The 20,300-nt window shown below is 43.0% G+C and overlaps 4 pseudogenes; 1 reads left to right on the forward strand and 3 right to left on the reverse strand.

Annotated features, from left to right (window-relative positions):
* Positions 1-8,024: 8,024 nt before the first annotated feature.
* LOC147433043 (uncharacterized) lies at positions 8,025-8,592 on the reverse strand (annotated as a pseudogene).
* Positions 8,593-8,868: 276 nt separating this feature from the next.
* On the reverse strand, positions 8,869-10,390 carry LOC147433044 (uncharacterized; annotated as a pseudogene).
* Positions 10,391-11,594: 1,204 nt separating this feature from the next.
* On the forward strand, positions 11,595-12,256 carry LOC147433045 (uncharacterized; annotated as a pseudogene).
* Positions 12,257-12,639: 383 nt separating this feature from the next.
* On the reverse strand, positions 12,640-19,756 carry LOC147433046 (uncharacterized; annotated as a pseudogene).
* Positions 19,757-20,300: the final 544 nt, after the last annotated feature.

A 20,300-nucleotide genomic window follows, 5' to 3' on the forward strand; every position in this document is an offset into this window, starting at 1 on the left:
GGTATTGCAATCCGGTCTCTTTACTATCATGTATTTGAGCTTGTGGGGAGTGAATTAGGGTTTTCCTTCATCAAAATGGTGTGTGGGATTCAATATGGAAGCTCTTAAATCTTTGAAAAATCAAAAAATGGCTTCCATGAAGGTGGAAGCTCGTGAATTTCTTTAAATTGTTTGAAGTTACAACTATGTAATTGGGGGCAAGGCTACAAGATTCCACGAAAGTTGTTTGGGTTTTGAATAGGATTTGTGCTTGTATGAGAGTTGAGGTTTCATGGCTAAAACTTTAGTGTTTTTAATTGCTCTTCTCAAGTAAAATTGGATGTGAATGATGATCCTTTCATCACGAACTCTCTTATGAAAACAAGCAGATTCCAAGCACAATAGGAAAGAGGGTTTGTGATTGTTTTGCCATGGAGATTAGGAATCAAGGGGTTCAAGAAAGATCAATGATTGTGGCATTTTACCAGTTAGTGGCTCCAAAGTTCTATGACCAACTCCAAGAAAACTGCAAAGGAATGTGGAGACAATTGGGATGCTTTTTCAAGTGCTTTCACACAAGAGATCTGGGGCTTTGTGGAATGGGAAATGGAGTGCATTGCTTCTACAAAGGTATAATTTTTACAAGATGTTGGAAATAGCAATTTGATGCAGTTACCATGCTATACAAGAGATGACAATCAATTTAGGGAAAAGATCAAAGCTATATAGATGAGTTCCTTCTATAGGACAAAAACATTGTTACATGAAAGAGATGAGGATATAGTCAAAGCCGTTTATGCATTGGTGTTTCAATTTTGGCACATAAACATTGTTCTTCCTTGTTTGATTCTATGGAGTTTTCACATAGACATGTGGTGGAAGATACTATGGATGGCACTCAGTCTGCAAAAGATGCCTATGTGAGCTCAATTTCTAATGGTGGTTCATTGGATTGGATTGTTTTTGTGATGCTCATAGTGCTTCTAGTAGATTAGCTATGCAAAATTTATCCCATTGTGAAGAGAATCATGAAAAAGATGTTGTAAAGCATGTGGTAGAGCATGGATGTAGCCATGCAAAAAGGTATGACCAAGGATGACATAGAGTATTGCGATTTAAAAGTGGGTTCATGATTCAAAGATCTTTACAAAGCTTCAAATAAAGATAATACTTTCTATGATGCCAATGATCTTTGATGTGATGCATATGCTTGTGGATTGGTGGATGAGATGCATGTCAAATCCATAGGCTCTTGTGTGAAGGGGATGCAAGTTGATATAGAGTATTGACATTTGGAAGTGGGTTCATGCTTCAAAGAGCTTTACAAAGCTCCAAATAAAGAAAATAATTTTTGTGATGCCAATGCTCTTTGATGTGATGCATATGCTTGTGGATTGGTGGATGAAATGCATGTCAAATCCATAGGCTCTTGTGTGAAGGGGATGCAAGTTGATATGCAGGCACCCACTCTTACTAAAGAGTGGAAGAATTATGATGATGAATTGGAAAAAGAATTGAGTGCTATTTTTGCAAAGCATGCTGATTTCTACAAGGTTGAAGTGCAAAGGTACTTGAAAGAAGGTGTGATAGTTGATAAAAAGTCCAAAGAGAATATAGCCTATAGGCATACCACATGTGATGAGGATCCACCACTAAGATATTCTCTCAAGAGAGACCCATTGAAGAGAATCTTAAGCATCTTTTGGATGAATCTTTGAAGGGTTTCCATGCCACATACAACAAGGTTTCTAAAAGATATCGCTCATGTCATGCATTGGGACAACAAGAACAAGAGGACACGGAGCTTATGGGTCTTCTAGATGATGCTTTGGAGGAATTTAAGCTCCTTATAATAGGGGTATCCAAAAGTACAATGGGATATATGACCTAAAGAAATAAGGAGATGAGCATGAGGTAGAGCTTATGTCATTTTTGAATGAGGTACTGCATGATTTCATGCCTACAAGTGAAGTTTGTTAAGTATGGAGCCAGATTTACCCCATGTAATTTTTGTATTAAAAACTCACATTTGTAAGGCCCCATTATGAGGAGAATCCATCGTGCATGAAGAGAAATCACTCGTCGAAAACCAAAATTTTGCCGGAATATTATGGCCGCGACAAGGCCGAAAAGTGGTCGAAAAACAGCCAATCGTTTGGTCGGTTGGCCGGTAGTCGGTAGTTAAAGGCTGCTGGCTGGTAGGGCTGAATTCAATGGCCGGTGGCCAATTTCAAAGGCGGACTTGTCTTCTCAAGGACGGCCACACATGGGTCGATTGGAGGGTCCAATTTGGATTTGTCAACACAAGGGCGGCTACACACAGCTGCCTCTCATGAGAGAGGGCAGCCCTTTTGGCCTATAAAAGGAGGCCTCTTCTACACACAAAAAAATGAATTGTGAATCATTGTGTTGCATTGTGAAGTTGATGTGAGGTGGTGAGAGTGAACCAAGAAGGGAGCTCCAAAAGGGTATAATCCCTTTGTAATCTCCTTCTTGTTTTTAAGTACTGAAGTCATTGAGTGGCTGCTTTCCCATGGACGTATCCCACATTGGATGAATCACATATATTGTGCTCTCTCTCTCTCTCTCTCTCTCTCTCTCATGTGTGAAAATTATCTCTCTCCACTAAGTAAACTACTCAATTATCTATTTAGCCATGTCATATTTCCTAACAGTTATGCATACAGTTTATACGGCACCAAATGAGGTAATGAATAATATATATATGGAGCATGATGATTTATGGATACGTGCTGAATTTTTGGATACTAGAGATGATGATGCAAACTCACCACAGTTTAATGCTAGGTTGCATATGTGGGAGTTTTTTATGCTACCATATGACCCAAGAGGACATTTTGATGCTTATGGTCTTTGTCAGAGTACTTATAGGCCCTTTGATAGAGGGAAATGCTTTGATGTTCTTGATGTATGGCCCTCTAATTTTATGCCCATCATTCTAGGGAGGAATCTATTACTTATCATATGGTTGTGCTAATATAATAAAAATTTTGTATGGTTTTCCTATGATCCAAGTAGGAACTATGTGCTTATTGTGTCCCTCATTGGATGTTTGCAATTGACATGTATGCAAACAAAGAAGCAATCAAGTTGGCACGTTTCAAAGAATGTGCAGATTTTGAGGGGTGGATTTCGTGACATGGCATGTACACAATGTGAAATAAAAACATTAACCTCATTTTTATACTTTTTGATGCATGATAATAGAAAATAATAATGCACATATTGTAATATATACAAAAGTGGCTACCAATAATTGCTATCATGTGCATACCTTACAGGGGAGTGGTGGCCCTAGACATGGCTTTGATGCTTGCTCATGTGAGTGATCCCACAAATTTAAGGACTGTTTTACTCTCTTTGGGGTTTTTTAACATAAAAATGAATTTTTTTGGATTAGAGATGAGCTAAAATGACTAGTTGCAATGAAAATGGGAGAAGGCCCAAAAATGACACATTAGCTCATTTGGATATGGTGAAGAAAGAGAGGGCTGCTTCTTAGGGGAAAAAACTTGCATTTTTTTTTCATGTATGCAATTCACTTCATGGTTGCTCTAAGATAGTGTAGTGCAGCCTCTCCACTATCATGTATCTGAGCTTGTTGAGAGTGAATTAGGGGTTTCCTTCATTCAAATGGTGTGTGAGCTTCAATACGGAAGCTCTTAAATCTCTGTAACATCAAAAAATGGCTTCCATGAAGTGGAAGCTCATGAATTCCTTTCAACTATATGAAGTTACCACTATGTAATGAGGGCGAGGCTACAAGATTCCATGAAAGAGGTTTGGGTTTTGAATAGGATGTGTGCTTGTATGAGAGTTGTGTTTCATGGATGAAACTTTAGTGTCGTTAATTGATCTTCTTTTAAAAATTGATATGAATTGGTGATCATTTCATCACGAGCAGATTTACAAAACAAGCAGATTCCAAGCACAATAGGAAAGAGTATTTGTCATTGTTTTATCACGAATGCTCTTAGACTTTAAGCCATATTTAGGAAGAGGGTGGGTTATTTTCCATCAATGCTTTTTCACAAAGTATTTGTGACTCTCAACACAAAATCTCAGAGCCACAGGTTTCGCACCCTCCCAGACTGCACACTTTCCAATAGGCTTTTTGGTGAACCCCATGCAAAATCAGTTGGAACAAGGTTTGTGATGAGGGAAAATCAAATGTACATCATGAGGTTCTAGCAAGGGACATGAAATATAAGGTGATCTTACAAAAGAAAGAAAATAACACGAGGAAAGAAAATGCAAATTGTAGTGCATATTGCATTAAATGTTGAGAATAAAAATTGTAATATCTTTGAGGGTTATGGTCCAAGAGGCTATTTTGAGTGCTATGCCATGGAGATGAAGCATCAAGGGGTTCAAGAAAGATCAATGATTGTGGCATTTCAACAGTTAGTGGCTCTAGAGTTTTAGGACCAAGTCCAAGAAATTGCAAAGGAATGTGGAGGCAATTGGTGTTTCAATTTTGGCACATGAGCATTGTGCTTCCTTGTTTGATGCTTTGAAGTTTTTGCACATAGACCTATGGTGGAATATACTATGGATGGCGCTCAGTCTGCAAAAGATGCTTATGTGAGTTCAATTTCTAATGGTGGTTCATTGGATTGGATTGGTTTTGTGATGCTCATATTGCTTCTAGTGGATTGGTTATGCAAAATTTCTGATTGTGAAGAAAAGGATGACTAAGATGTTGTAAATCATGTGGTAGAGCATGGATGTAGCCAAAAAATGTGAACATGAAAAATGGTATGACCAAGGATGACATAGAGTTTTGTGATTTGGAAGGTGGTTCATGCTTGAAAGAGGTTTACAAATATTTAAATGAAAATAATACTTCGTGTGGTGCCAATGCTCTTTGATGTGATATGTATGCTTGTGGATTGGTGCATGAGATGCATTTCAAAGCCATAGGATCTTGTTTGGAGGGCTCCTACCAATGAGTGTAAGGAATATGATGATGACATGGAAAAATAATTGAATGTTATCTTTGTGAAGCATGTTGTCCTTCACAAGGTTGAAGTGCAAAGGTACTTGAAAGACTCTGTGATGGTTGAGAAAAAGTCAAAATGGAATATGGCCTATATGCATACCACATGTGATGCGGATCCATCATTGTATCATGGGATATGCTCTCAAGAGAGTCCCATCAAAGAGAATCTTATGTACACCTTGGATGAAGCCTTGGAGGGTTTCCATGCCACATACAACAAGGGTTCTTAAATATATTACTCATGTCATGCATTGAGACAATAAGAAAGGAGCACACAAAGCTTTTATGTCTTCTAGATGATGCTTTGGAGTAATTTGAATCTCCTTATGATAGGGGTATCCAAAAGTACAATGGTATATATGACCTTAAGAAAGAAGGAGTTCGGCATAAGGTAGAGATTATGTGATTGTTGGATGATGCCTATAAGAGAAGTTATGCATGCAATTTTATCTTCTAGGGGTCACTTAATAATTATATGACTATCACTTGAGTGCAACAAAAGGGGTTCATTTTTTCTCATTTTTTTACATACAGAGTCCCAAAAAATGGAATTGGGAAAAAAAATACAAATTGAATAGGAAAAGGTTGTACTTTATCTATAAAAAATTCACAAAGAAGGAGATTTAAAAATATTCCTCGAATGCATGCGATATACACAATTTATACATAGTGACCCCCTCCCCTGCCTCATGAGCAGTTTATGAGGCACCAAATGAGGTAATGGATAATATGGAGCTTGATGATTGAAGCCTATACATGCTCAATTTTTGGATACTAGAGGGGGTGATGTCATTCACCACAGTTTCATGCTATGTGTTATATGTGGGACTTTTTGATGCTATCATATGACCCAAGAGGACATTATGATGCCTATAGTCTTGTTTGGAGTACTTATATGCCCTTTGATAGAGGGAAATACTTTGATGTTCTTGATTCATGTCTCTCTAGTTTTATGCCCATGGAGTCTATGGAGGAATGTATTACTTATCATATGGTTGTGCTATTATAGCAAAAAGTTTGTATATTTTCCCTATTATCTAAGTGCAAACTTTGTGCTTATTGTGTCCCTCATTGGATGTTTGCAATTGATGTGTATGCAAACAAAGAAGTAATCAAGTTGGCACATATCAAAGGATGTGCAGGCTCAAGGGAGGTAGATATCATGTCGTGGCACATACACAATGTGAAATAAAAACATTAACCTTGCTTTTTATATTTTTTGATGCATGATTATAAAAATAATAATGTACATATTGTGATATATGGGAAAGTGGCTACCAACGGTTGTTGTCATGTACATACCTTACAAGAAGCCATGGCCCTAAACATGGATTTGATGCATGCTTTATAACTTTAGAGGATGAATAATTTAATTTGATAATATACATATTTCAAACATTTCATGGTGACACATTCATCTTGTTGGGATGGGGGAAATGGGAACACACACAGTATACAAACTAGATCCCTCTCTATAGCCCAGCACATATCCAACACACCCAAGCCACTCAGAAACATACGCGCATGCACACTTTCTGCAACTTGCAATGAATAGCCTCGCTTACGAACAACTTCGGCTACACACAATGAATAGCCTCGCTTACGAGCAACTTCGGCTACACACAATCGTATTTACTGACACACACATCAATGCACCCATATCTGTAAACACACTCACGCCGGGAGGCCTCGCACGCCTTGACCGCACACAAAACCACACTCAATCTGCAACCACAATCCCTCTCTCCCTCTCTCTCTCTCTCTCTCTCTCTCTCTCTCTCTCTGCACACACACACGCAATCCCGGAGCCAGTGCTACCACGGGCACACGGCAAAAGACGAGATGCGGACGAGATTGATGGCGAACTCGGCAAAAAACACAAACCCATTAGGTATCACATAAACATTATCCAATACAATGATAGCGGCCCTTGGCGGCTACTCCTTAGACCACGGCGACTGTTCCAAACGCGATTGACGGCGCTCGTTATGATGGCCACACCATGGTGTGCAATCCTCCTTGTGCTCCACTTTATGCTATTGGCAGCCCGTATCCCTGATGACCTTCTACACATGCTCCAAGGCCAAGCCCTCGGCTTCAACAATCCTGGTGGCTCCCCCTTCTCTCATGCACTCCCCTTCAACTGCACTTGGTCGCTCCTCCTTCCAGAAAAATGGCGGCCCTTGGCCCTGTCTGCAGCTACTCTGGAGCTTTCAGCTCTCGGCCTTCAACACCCGTCTGCCTTCTATAGCACTGTTTTTCCTCCCATGTGCCACCCTTCTCATCTGCAAGACCGCCCTTGAACTTCTTTCCTACCAACCCTCGACTGTCCTTGGTAGCACCACCTCTGCGTGCGAATTATGGCTTTACTCACCTGCTCGCCAAGGCCACCACCTTGCCTTCTCTCTTGTCAGAACATCCCTAGCTCTGAACGGAGTCTTCCATAGCCTCCCCTAAGAGCCTCAGAACTTCTCTGCACGCTCCCTTGTTCAGGCAACTCACGCTGTAGCCACCCCATCAGATGGCCGCCTTCTCGCTCTCTAGATCATATCCCTCTCTTTGGCTTGCAGCATGCTCTTGAGAGCCTCCTGTTGAGCTCCTCCTGCTTCCCCAACGGTGCCTGTAGCACACCCTGTGAGCTGAGGTACCTCTCCCTCACTCTTTATTCTTGCTCACCTCTTGCAGCGCTCGCACCCCCTTATTGCAGCGCTATCCTCCCTCCATGCCAACTTGGCCCTTGGCGGTTTCTTTCCTGCAATGTCCGATGCTCACTCCTTACTGCAACTCATGGCTTCTTCCTTTGCTCTGCTGTCTCTCCCTTCGTCCTCTCTTGGCAACTCTCTTTGGCACACCTCCCTCATGACCCGACCATGGCGAGCTCCTCTGCAGCGCTCCCTTGTCTTCCTGCAGATTGTGTCACCTTTATGCACAACTGGCCGCCCCTCAGGCCCGGCTTTGCAGGCTCTTCTCAATCATCTCAAGCCCGCCCTTGTCACTCCCTTGCATGGCCAGCCCCTGGCGGCCTTCCCAGCAATGGCCCTCTTTGAGTCATCATCTCCCCGGTGATCCCAAGTTCATCCCCATTGATGCTCTCAGTGCACCCTCTTTGGCCAACTGCGACTCCCGCTTGCTCACAACCCTCATCACCTGCAGCCCGTTGGCTCTCCCGGCATTCCCTAGAGGCGGCCACCCGTGGCTGCAGCACCTCCTTACCTTCCAAGACCAGCCCCTGGCGACTTTTCCTCTCCTAAACCTCTTATTGACCCTGCTCGCCACAAGATGGCCCACCTTGCTCCTCTCTGACTTCAACCAACCCACCACTTCTGGCGTCCCTTGCCCACAGTGGCTCTGCATCCGTCCCCTAGTGCAGCACTCCCCCTCCTCTACCTCATGCAACCATCCATTTGTCCCTCCTTTCCCATCCAGATGGCGCCCTTCAACCCCATGCACTCCTGGCGACTTTCCTCCTGAGTCCTGCCCTTGCTCGTTACTCCATGCCCACCAAAATTTAAGAAAAAGCTTGTTTTTTTTACCTTTTAAAAAAACTCTCCAACTTGGCAAGCATTCCCATGCGAAGAAATTGCTGTCATGTCGAGCTCGGCATTCCCTTGCCCAAATCACAGGCTCGTGCATGGTCATGATTCCGTCCCTAGCAAAAGCCAGCCACCGCAATGATTCTTGGCCAAGGATATTTCCGTCGAAAAATGGTGAATGTCATGGCCGTGCCACTTCAAACTCGCTAGGATGCTCGACCCTCAATGTAATCATGGTAGATGGCCTCGACCTAGCTTTAACGTGAAATGGATCTGCAAAAACCTTTAAGTGACAAACCAATGGTCGAACCATAGAGGAGCTGAAGACCATGTTCATGCATCTGCAAGCACTTCGACCATTAGTGACCAAAAACCAATACTGGACCTGCTAATTGCCACATCTGGCATACACATCATGATCAAGCTTGCCGCTATTAGCATCTTGCACCGACTCCACCGCTTCGACATGTATCTACATGATTCAATAGCGAGGCTATAGCCATTATTCTGGACCGCTTAGCTGTACCATCATTGCCCAACCCCTCATTGAGCATTTATGCTCAACCATAGCATTATTTAGGTAAAGTAGCATTGCATAATAAAAAGTTGATAGATAGTATTTATATGAAGTAGTAGATAGATAGAGAGCCTAACTGGTTGAAGCACCTGCCTGGGTCAAATGGAAAACCATAGGCTTTCCCAATTGTAATGAAGCTTCCACCAGGATAAAAAATATAGCTTTGATCATCGTCATCTGTTTGTAACACATAGGCAAGGATTCCCTGCTTTGCACCTGTAACTTTGTCAGCCAACCAGTCTTGTAGACCTTCATAGCAACACCTTCAAAAACTTGTATATATGGACGGTCTCCACGCCCAAAACAAACATGCACACCCTGCATAGCTCCTACATCCTGTGCCTCATAGCCATCGTCTAGAGAGATCTCCATAGCATCATCGTCTTTGAAAAAAAAACCTGTAGCAAGCGGCATAGTGGTGCTTTCATAACAACCTTTATCAACAGATCCATCAGCAGCATGGCACCAACTTGTGGTATCCGATCATCCAAAGCAGACACTGGCATACCTTCACCTATAGGCGCTTCAAACAACATTGGAGCAGGCACACAGCCTCGCATATCCTGTATCCTTGCCATCACTCTAGCAATCAAAATTTGTGTCTCGTCATCAACATCGACCACGGCTCATCGAATCCCCAATCATCTTCATCAAGACATTCTTCTTTAGTCAACATGGCTTGACCATCACAAGGCACGACAGAGGGTTGCCGAACCCCTCGGTTCGCACAAAATGTCTCTTCACCTGCAATCTGTTCCGCATTGATCACCTTATCAACATGCGTAACATCATATGTCTCATACCTTGAGAAATCAGACTCCATTTCCCATGTGTTGTGTGTATCCAAGGCACTGCTATAACTCGAATACATCTCTGCTTTCTCCAAAAAACTCACCGGCTTTGGCACTTCAGCTATCTTATCCACTGCTTGCTTTTCGTAAGTGACTTGGTCAAGCACATTAGACGGTACTCGGTAGACTCCTCTCTGTAGCTACTTAGGCCTCGTGGACCCACACGATATCATCTCTACTCTATCACCACGCCTATCTGCTGCTACCACATGTGCATCAACAAAGGGTCGGATTACTTGAAGCTCTTCCCTAGCAATTGTGGCCTTGGCACCAATGGACTCGCCAGAACCTTCTTTGCGTGTTGCTTCTTTAAAAGCTTCTTCATCCTACTCTGCGGATAGGCTACTGCCTCTTTGTACGTGCACGGTCCATCCATCTTGACTTTATCTCGCACTTTTACATGCAAGCAGTCCATAAACTTGGTCATCTTCAAAAAATCGGCATTCTCTACAGCAGTTACCTTAACAAACTTGCTTCATATGGCCTCAAACTCCCACACAAATGCTCGGAAATCATCGTCAAGGCTCAGCTTTAGGTTGTCTATCATCTGCTTCACTTCACTCCAATGCGTGTTGGCCACATATCGGCTTCGGAATACTGCTTCCAATGTGTTCCAATCCAGCTTTTCTTCAACCTGCAAGCCCTCGTACCATATCTTTGCTTTTCCACGAACCAAGAGCGGGAAAGCTTGGGCCATTCCCTCTTCTTTCAACAAGCCGCCTTGCAGCAAAAATAGACCATAGTCCTTTAGCCACACTTCAGCATCTTCAGCACCTGGAAAAGTCAGAAAACCCGACCACATCTTGCTTAGCAGCACTTGCTATTTGAACTTGGTATCACCACAATCCGTCTTCGACTTCACCAAGGCAAGCCCTTGGCTTCAACAATCCTGGCGGCTCCCCCTTCTCTCATGCACTCCCCTTCAACTGAACTTGGTCACTCCTCCTTCCAGAACACTGGCGGCCCTCGGTCGTGTCTGCAGCTACTCTGGAGCTTTCATCTCTCGGCCTTCAACACCCGTCTGCCTTCTATAGCACTGTTTTGCCTCCATGTGCCACCCTTCTCATCTGCGACCGCCCTTGAACTGCTTTCCTACCAACCATCGAGTGTCCTTGGTAGCACCACCTCTGCGTGCGAATTATGGCTTTGCTCACCTGCTCGCCAAGGCCACCACCTTGCCTTCTCTCTTGTTTGAACAGCCCAGCTCTGAACGGCGTCCTCCATAGCCTCCCGTGAGGGCCTCGAAACTTCTCTTCACGCTCCAGGCAACTCACGCTGTAGGCACCCCCTCAGATGGCCACCTTCTCGCTCTGTAGCTCATATCCCTCTCTGTGGCTTGCAGCGTGCTCTTGAGAGCCTCCTGCTAAGCTCCTCCTGCTTCACCAATGGTGCCTGTAGTGCGGCATGTGAGCTGAGGTACCTCTCCCTCACTCTTTGTTCTTGCTCGGCTCTTGTAGCGCTCGCACCCCCTTATTGCAGCGTCATCTTCCCTCCATGCCAACTTGTCCCTTGGCGGTTTCCTTCCTGCACTGTCCGATGCTCACTCCTTACAACAACTGGCGGCTTCTTGCTTTTCTCTGTTGTCTCTCCCTTCGTCCTCTCTTGGCAGATCTCTTTGCAACATCTACCTCATGAGCCGACCATGGCCCAGCTCCTCTGCAGGGCTCCCTTCTCTTCCTGCAGATTGTGTCACCTGTATCCACAACTGGCCCCCCCCTTAATTAGGCCCGGCTTTGCAGGATCTTCTCAATCCTCTCAGGCTTGCCCTTGTCATTCCCTTGCATGGCCAGCCCTTGGCGGCCTTCCCTGCAATGGCCCTCCTTGAATCATCTTCCCCCCAGTGATCCCAAGTTCATCCCCAGTGATGCTCTCAGCGCTCCCTCTCTCGCCAAATGCGAATCCTGCTTGCTCACAACCCTCATCACTTGCAGCTCGCTGGCTCTATCGACATTCCCTACAGGCGGCCACCCCTGGCTGCAGCACCTCCTCACTTTCCAAGACCAGCCCCTGGCGGCTTTTCCTCTCCTACATCTCTTCTTGACCCTTCTCGCCACCAGACGGCCCACCTTGCTCCTCTCTAACTTCAACCAATTACCCGTCACTTCTGGTATCCCTTGCCCACAGTGGCTCTGCATTCGCCCCCTAGTGCAACACTCCCCCTCCTTTGCCTCATGCAACCATCCATTTGTCCCTACTTTCCCATCCAGATGGCGCCCTTCAACCCCATGCACTCCTGGCAACCTTCCTCCTGAGTCCTGCCCTTGCTCGTTTTTGCATGCCCACCAAAATTTGAGAAAAAGCTTGTTTTTTTTTTACCTTTTAAAAAAAAAAATCTCCAACTTGGCAAGCATTCCCATGCGAAGAAATCATTGTCATGTCGAGCTCGGCATTCCCTTGCCCAAATCACAGGCTCGTGCATGGTCATGATTCCGTCCCTAGCAAAAGCCAACCACCGCAAGGATCCTTGGTCAAGGATATTTCCGCCGAAAAATGGTGAACGTCATGGCCGTGCCACTTCAAACTCACTAGGATGCTCGACCTCAATGTAATCATGGTAGATGCCTTCGACCTAGATTTAACATGAAATGGAGCTGCAAAAACCTTTAAGTGACAAGCCAATGGTCGAACCATAGAGGAGCTGAGACCATGTTTATGCATCTGCAAGCACTTCGACCATTAGCGACCAAAAACCATACTGGACCTGCTAATTGCCACATCTGGCATACACATCATGATCAAGATTGCCGCTATCGGCATCTGGCACCGACTCCAGCGCTTCAACCTGTATCTGCATGATTCCATAGCGAGGCTATAGCCATTATTCTGGACCGACATAACTTAGTTGTACCATCATTTCCCAACCCCTCCTTGAGCATTTATGCTCAACCATAACATTATTTAGGTAAAGTAGCATTGCATAATAAGAAGTTGATAGATAGTATTTATATGAAGTAGTAGATAGATAGAGAGCCTCACTGGCTGTAGCACCTGCATGGGTCAAATGGAAAGCCATAGGCTTTCCCAATTGTAATGAAGCTTCCTTCAAGATAAAAAATATAGCTTTGCAGATCATTGTCATCCGTCTGTAACACATAGGCAAGGATTCCCTGCTTTGCACCTGTAACTTTGTCAGCCAACCAGTTTTGTAGACTTTCATAGCAACACCCTTCAAAAAGTTGTATACATGGACGGTCTCCATGCCCAAAACAAACATGCACACCCTGCATAGCTCCTACATCCTGTGCCTTGCAGCCATCGTCTAGAGAGATCTCCATAGGATCATCGTCTTTGAAAAACACAACCTGTAGCAAGCGGCATAGTGGTGCTTTCATAACAACCTTTATCAACAGATCCATCAGCAGCATGGCACCAACTTGTGGTATCCGATCATCCAAAGCAGACACTGGCATACCTTCACCTGTAGGCGCTTCAAACAACATTGGAGCAAGCACACAGCCTTGCATATCCTGTATCCTAGCCATCACTCTTGTTGGAGATTTATATGGCTCACTCTACTTAACTTGGTCTCACCTATATGTTTGTATCTTGTCCTCAATATGAATCAGTCTTTGGGAGCGTATATGGTGTGTATCTTGTCTCGTCTCTCTCTCTTTCTCTCTACATCTCAACAATTGTCTCGTCTCTCTCTCTCTCTCTCTCTCTCTTTCTCTCTACATCTCAACATGGTATCAGAGCAGTAACGATCACGCGCCGATTCAATTCATGGTGACAAAACAGTATGTGTATGCGATTTGAATGTAAGATTCAAAAATTGCTACAAATTTTATTTTTGAGCATTGATTCTTGTTAGCTGTGGTTGTTTTGTGTTAAGAAGAATATGATTAGTGTTTTGTGTGACGTTTATTGCTAATCAATCTAATCGTTGATTACGTTTTCTTGTTGATGACACCCTGAACTTCATCTCAATTTTTCTTGCTGTTCTGCTCAAAATTTGGCACTTTTCATCCAAAACTTGTTCGTCTCCTCGAGCTCTTCGATTTGAGTTCTAGGTTTGCGTCAATCGGAGTTCGCAGCAGAAAGTTATGTTGTTTTACTGCAATTGAACTTGACGCAGCTTTCTTCGTCCTACTTCTTCGTGAAGCGTCCACGATCGTTTTTCTTATTTTGGTATTAACTTTTTCGAGAAGATTCGGCTTTTTGCTATTCGTATTGTGGCCGTCAATCTTGCGTCTCACGCCACTCTATTTTGAGGACTCTTTTATTATTAACGTATCCTTTACCCTGCCTTTTTTGGGTGACGTCTCTCACATCTTTGGACGTTCCTTGAGCATCCTTCTTACGTTTATCGTTGACGGAACGCAGTCCTCATATCTCTCTCATTCTCAATTGCGGACTTCACCATATATGGTGTGTAAATTTTGCGATCTTATCTTATACGTCTTCTCGCAACAAGATATGGCTATGAATATTCTCGTCAACGGCTTTCCTTCTGGTCAGCGTTCTATTCCTCCTTTCGAAGGTCAAGGTTTTCCAGGCTAGAAAGCAAAGATGTTGTTAATTCTTGAAGGCGATGAAATCTCCGATGTTGTTCTTGGAAATCATGTTTGTCCGCCTCAGCCTGGTGATACAGATAATGATAACGTGCTTATCACTGAAGGACCTATATTTGAAGATTGGAATGTTGCCTATACGGATTGGCAATGACGTGATAAAGCAGCTCGTCGATATATTCTTTCTGCTCTTATTGATTCCCTTTTGCTTGATATATATGAACTTCCTACTTCCCATGACGTATGGAAGTACCTTATTGCAAACTTTCAAAAGAAATCTGTCACAGAATTACTTTATTTGAGAGGGTTTCTTAACAAGTTACAATATGAAGTTGGTACTGCCATGACGGGACATATTAAATCTTTCAAATCTATTATTAATCAACTTGCTACTGCCGGTGACCCTGTTCCACAAAAGCAACTGATTACACTTCTCCTTGATACGGTGAAGGATTGTTCTTATGATAACATTGTTACTATTCTCTCTAATAAAGATGGTCTTGATTTCGACCAAGCCTGCATGTCTTTAATTGAATACTCTCAACGTCAAGAACATCGTAATGTTGGTCATGATACAGCTATGATTTCACAAGAGGAGACTGAGTCACAACAGATGGAACGGGCTTTTTATGCTCGAAGGCGTCCATTTCAACGAGGAAACTGCAGAGGTGGCCGTCACAGTAATATTTTCTCTCGTCTCAAATTTCCTAATAAGCAATGTTCTTACTGCAACAGAAATGGCCATCCTGAAGATGATTGTTGGGCACGTCAATATGATGAAGAACACAATATTACCACAAAACAACCACGTTTATCTAGAGACTCTTCTTCTTCTTCTTGTGAATATTGTGGACGATCTGATCATCCCAGTCATATGTGCTATAAGCGTCGATTCGACACAGATCGCAATAGAGCATATGCTACTGAACATCGAAACAACATTGTACCACAAACAAGCTGCATCCTATGTTCAGTTGCTCCAGACAGAATACTTCATGTACGCGATGGATCACTTTTTATTGTCGATTCTGGTGCTACAGAAAATATGACATATCAGTCTAAGTGGCTCCATAACTATCATCCACTTCCAGTTCAACATGTTGTTTATCTTGCTGATGATACTACTTGTCAAGTAAAGGGTATTGGAGACTTATATCTTGGTACCTTATCTTCTTCCACTCGAATTTTGCGAGGAGTATTACATGTACCAGATCTTCAACGTAATCTTCTTTCAGTTGCTAGACTTGTTGATCTTGGTCTGTTCGTTGGATTTGATCATACCAAATGCCGAATTGAGAAAGATGGACAGACTATAGCCACTGCTCCTTGAAATGGTAATTTGTTTGAACTTTCTCTCAACGATGCTGTAGCAAATGTTGTCACTGCTCCATGTGATCATGATTGCAAAGTATGGCATCACCGTTTTGTTCAAGCTGATTTCTCAAAACTCCTTGATCTTCAACGTCGTGATCTTGTTCATGGCATGGATCTTAAAGCCCATCCCCATATGGGAATTTGTGAATTTTGTGCTCTTGGGAAACACAATCGAAAACCCTTTCCTCTTTCAAATACAACTCATTCTCATGACATATTGGATCTTGTTCATACTGATATATGTGGACCTCTACCTTCTTCGAGATCACAATATCGCTACTTCATTACTTTCATTGATGATTTCTCAAGGTATACGACTGTATTTCTACTTAGACAAAAATCTGAAGCCTTATTTGTTTTCAAACAATTCCACAAGGCTGCGGAACTTCAAACTGGTCGTCGCCTTAAGAAGCTTCGTAGTGACAATGGAGGGGAATATATTTCTCGAGAGTTTGTGAGTTACTGTGCTGACAGTGGAATTCATCATGAACACACTATTCCATATTCGCCTCAACAGGACGGTGTTGCTCAACGAAAGAATCGCACTATTCTCAATGCTGTAAGATGTATGTTGATTCATTCTGGCTTATCTCATGTTTTCTGGGCTAAAGCTACTTTGACAGCAGTATTTATTCAGAATCATCTTCCTACTACTGCACCCTCTGGTAAGATACCCATCACAGCATGGATAGGTGACATTCCTTCTGTATCTCATTTTCAAACCTTTGGATGTATTTCTTATATTCATGTTCCCAAAGAAACACGAACAAGGCTTGATGCTCCTGGTCTTAAAGTTATTTTTATTGGATATTCTGACACTTCCAAAGGCTACAAATTCTATGACCCTTCCTCCAAGAAAGTAATTGTGAATCGTGATGCTACTTTTAACGAACAGCTTATGGGAGGCTTATGGTCCATGGATGATTCTGATGATACTAAATCATTGCTTCACGCTTTTCCATTTCTTTCAGAAGATGAAACTCTTCCTATAGAGCAACTTTCCTCTTCACAACCATCCATTCCGAATGTTGCCAATGATGATATTGATATTTTTGTTGATCTGCCTATTGATTTTGAACATGGCTCATGTCATGTTTATGATGACGATATTGCTGATAATTCTTTTTCTACTTCCGAAGATCCCATTACTTATGATGAAGCTATCTCTTCACCACAAAAGGATCAATGGCAAGAGGCTATGGAAGCAGAGTACGATTCTCTTATCTCTAAAGGTACATGGATACTAACTGAATTACCTCCTGGTCGTACAGCTATTAAATGTAAGTGGGTGTATAAGACAAAAGTAAAAGCAGATGGATCTTTTGATAAGTTCAAGGCGCCTTTAGTTGCAAAAGGTTACTCCCGAGTAGCTGGTGTTGATTATTAAGAGACTTTTTCACCAGTTGTTCGCATTACAAGTGTTCGAGTTTTATTGGCATTTGTTGTTCAATTTGATTTAGAAGCTCATCAAATGGATGTCCGAACTGCTTTTCTTAATGGTGACTTGGAAGAGGAAATTTATATGGAACAACCAGAAGGGTTTGTTATTCCAGGTAAAGAAGACCTTGTTGCTCAACTCCATAAGGCACTATATGGTCTCAAACAAGCTTCGCGAGCCTGGTATACAAAATTTGATCTTTTTCTCACCTCTAAAGGATTCATCTCTTGCTCGTCCGACCCCAACTTATACATAAAACGCCAAGGTAGTAGTTTTGTGATTCTTTCTCTTTATGTGGATGATACCATCCTTGTTTCCAATGATTTGGGATTTCTTCAGCAAGTAAAAAAGTTATTGTCTTCTGCATTTGATATGGTGGATCTTGGAGAGATTCACTTGTGTCTTGGCATTCAAATCGAACGGAACCGTACAAAAGGTATTTTATTCCTTCGACAGTCAAAGTTTATTGCAGATACTATTCAAAAATTTGGTATGGAATTTGCACATTCAGCCAACACACCTTGTCTTGCGAGCTCTACGAAGAACACTTCTGACAATGGCGGTCAACTTGTCACAAATCAACCTTATGCTAACTTGATTGGATGTCTTCAGTTTGTTGGCATGAACACTCGTCCTGATATTCTGTTTGCTGCTAATTATCTTGGACAACATCTTGCATGTCCTTCTCTTAAGCATTGGTCTGCTGCAAAGCGTGTGTTGAAATACTTGAAAGGCACTACAGATTTTGGTTTAATCTATCGACGACAACTCACATCGGATTCTATGCAATCTCTTTCTCTTTTGGGTTACACAGATGCAGACTGGGCAAGCTCACATTTATCTATGCGATCTACTAGTGGAAATTGCTTCTTTATAAATGGTTGTCTTGTTTCTTGGACCAGCAAGAAACAACGTTGTGTTGCAGTTTTTACGACTGAGTCAGAATATGTTGCGGCATCACTTGCAGCTCGTGAGTTGATTTGGCTTCGACAAATGCTGGTTGATATTGGTCACTCTCCTCTTTCTAGCACACCCTTGCGGTGTGACAACCAAAGTGCTATTAGTCTTGCAAAAGACTATGTTCAACATAATAAGTCAAAGCACATTGCTGTCCATTATCATTATGTCAGGTATGAAGTACGCAAAGGAACCATTATGGTTGAACATTGTCCAAGTGACCAGATGATTGCAGACATTTTGACCAAAGGCCTCAACGAGTCACGTTTCATCCTCTTGCGCTCGGAGCTTGGAGTTTCTTCGACCTCACTCTTTCTAGATTAGCTTCTTTGCTATTGTAATAGCTTTGTACATATGACATTGTAATCTTTTAGGTACCATGTACTATGCACACTCCACATTTGCACATTGTGATCTCTAAGTCACTTGAATATTTGTACATAGATGCACAATTCACTTTCACATCATCATCGCTGGTTCATATTTTCACATTGTATAGGGGCTTGGGTTTTTCCCTTGAACTTCCCAAGGGTTTTTTCATCCAAAGCTAGAGACCTTTGTTTGAGTGGGGGTGTTGGAGCTATATATGGCTCACTCTACTCAACTTGGTCTCACCTATATATTTGTATCTTGTCCTCAATATGAATGAGTCTTTGGGAGCGTATATGGTGTGTATCTTGTTTCGTCTCTCTCTCTCTCTCTCTCTCTCTACATCTCAACAATATATGGTGTGTATCTTGTCTCGTCTCTCTCTCTTTCTCTCTACATCTCAACAATTGTCTCGTCTCTCTCTCTTTCTCTCTACATCTAACCACACTCTAGCAATCAAAATCTATGTCTCGTCATCAACATCGACAATCGGTTCATCGAATCCCCAATCATCTTCAGCAAGACATTCTTCTTCAATCAACATGGCTTGACCATCACAAGGCACGACAGAGGGTTGCTCAACTCCTTGGTCCGCAGAAAATGTCTCTTCACCTACAATCTGTTCCGCTTTGATCGCCTTATCAACATGCATAACATCATATGTCTCATACCTTGAGAAATCAGATCATCCATTTCCCATCTGTTGTCCGTATCCAAGGCACTGCTATAACTCGAATACATCTCTGGTTTCTCCACAAAACTCACCGGCTTTGGCACTTTAGCTACCTTCTCCACTGCCTGCTTTTCGTAAGTCACTTGGTCAAGAACATTAGACGGTACTCGGTAGACTCCTCCCTGTAGCTGCTTAGGCCTCGTGGACCCACACGATATCATCTCTACTCTGTCACCATGCCTATCCGCTGCTACCACATGTGCATCAACAAAGGGTCGGATTACTTGAAGCTCTTCCCTAGCAATTGGCCTTGGCACCAATGGACTCGCCAGAACCTTCTTTGCTTGCTGCTTCCTTAAAAGCTTCTTCGTCCTGCTCTGCGCATAGGCTATTGCCTCTTTGTACGTGCACGGTCCATCCATCGACTTTATCTCGCACTTTTACATGCAAGCAGTCCATAAAATTGGTCATCTTCAAAAAATCGGCATTCTCTACAGCAGTTACCTTCACAAACTTGCTTCATATGGAAAAACTCCCACACAAATGCTCGAAAATCACCGTCAAGGCTCTGCTTTAGGTTGTCCATCATTTGCTTTACTTCGCTCCATTGCGTGTTCGCCACATATCGGCTTCGATTCGGAATACCGCTTCCAATGTGTTCTAATCCTGCTTTTCTTCAGCCTGCAAGCCCTCGTACTATATCTTTGCTTTTCCACGAACCAAGATCGGGAAAGCTTGGGCCACTCCCTCTTCTTTCAACAAGCCGCCCTCTAGCAAAAATAGACCATAGTCCAGTAGCCACACTTCAGCATCTTCAGCACGTGTAAAAGTCAGAAAACCCGACCACATCTTGCTTAGCAAGAGTTGCTATTTGAACGTGGTATCACCACAATCCGTCTTCGACTTCACCAAGGCAAGCCCTCGCCTTCAAAAATCCTGGCGGCTCCCCCTTCTCTCATGCACTCCCCTTCAACTGCACTTCGTCGCTCCTCCTTCCAGAGAATTGGCGGCCCTC

The sequence above is a fragment of the Adiantum capillus-veneris genome, chromosome 20, assembly GCF_014529385.1.
Source record: "Adiantum capillus-veneris isolate H3 chromosome 20, ASM1452938v2, whole genome shotgun sequence".
In the NCBI taxonomy this organism is placed as follows: domain Eukaryota; kingdom Viridiplantae; phylum Streptophyta; class Polypodiopsida; order Polypodiales; family Pteridaceae; genus Adiantum; species Adiantum capillus-veneris.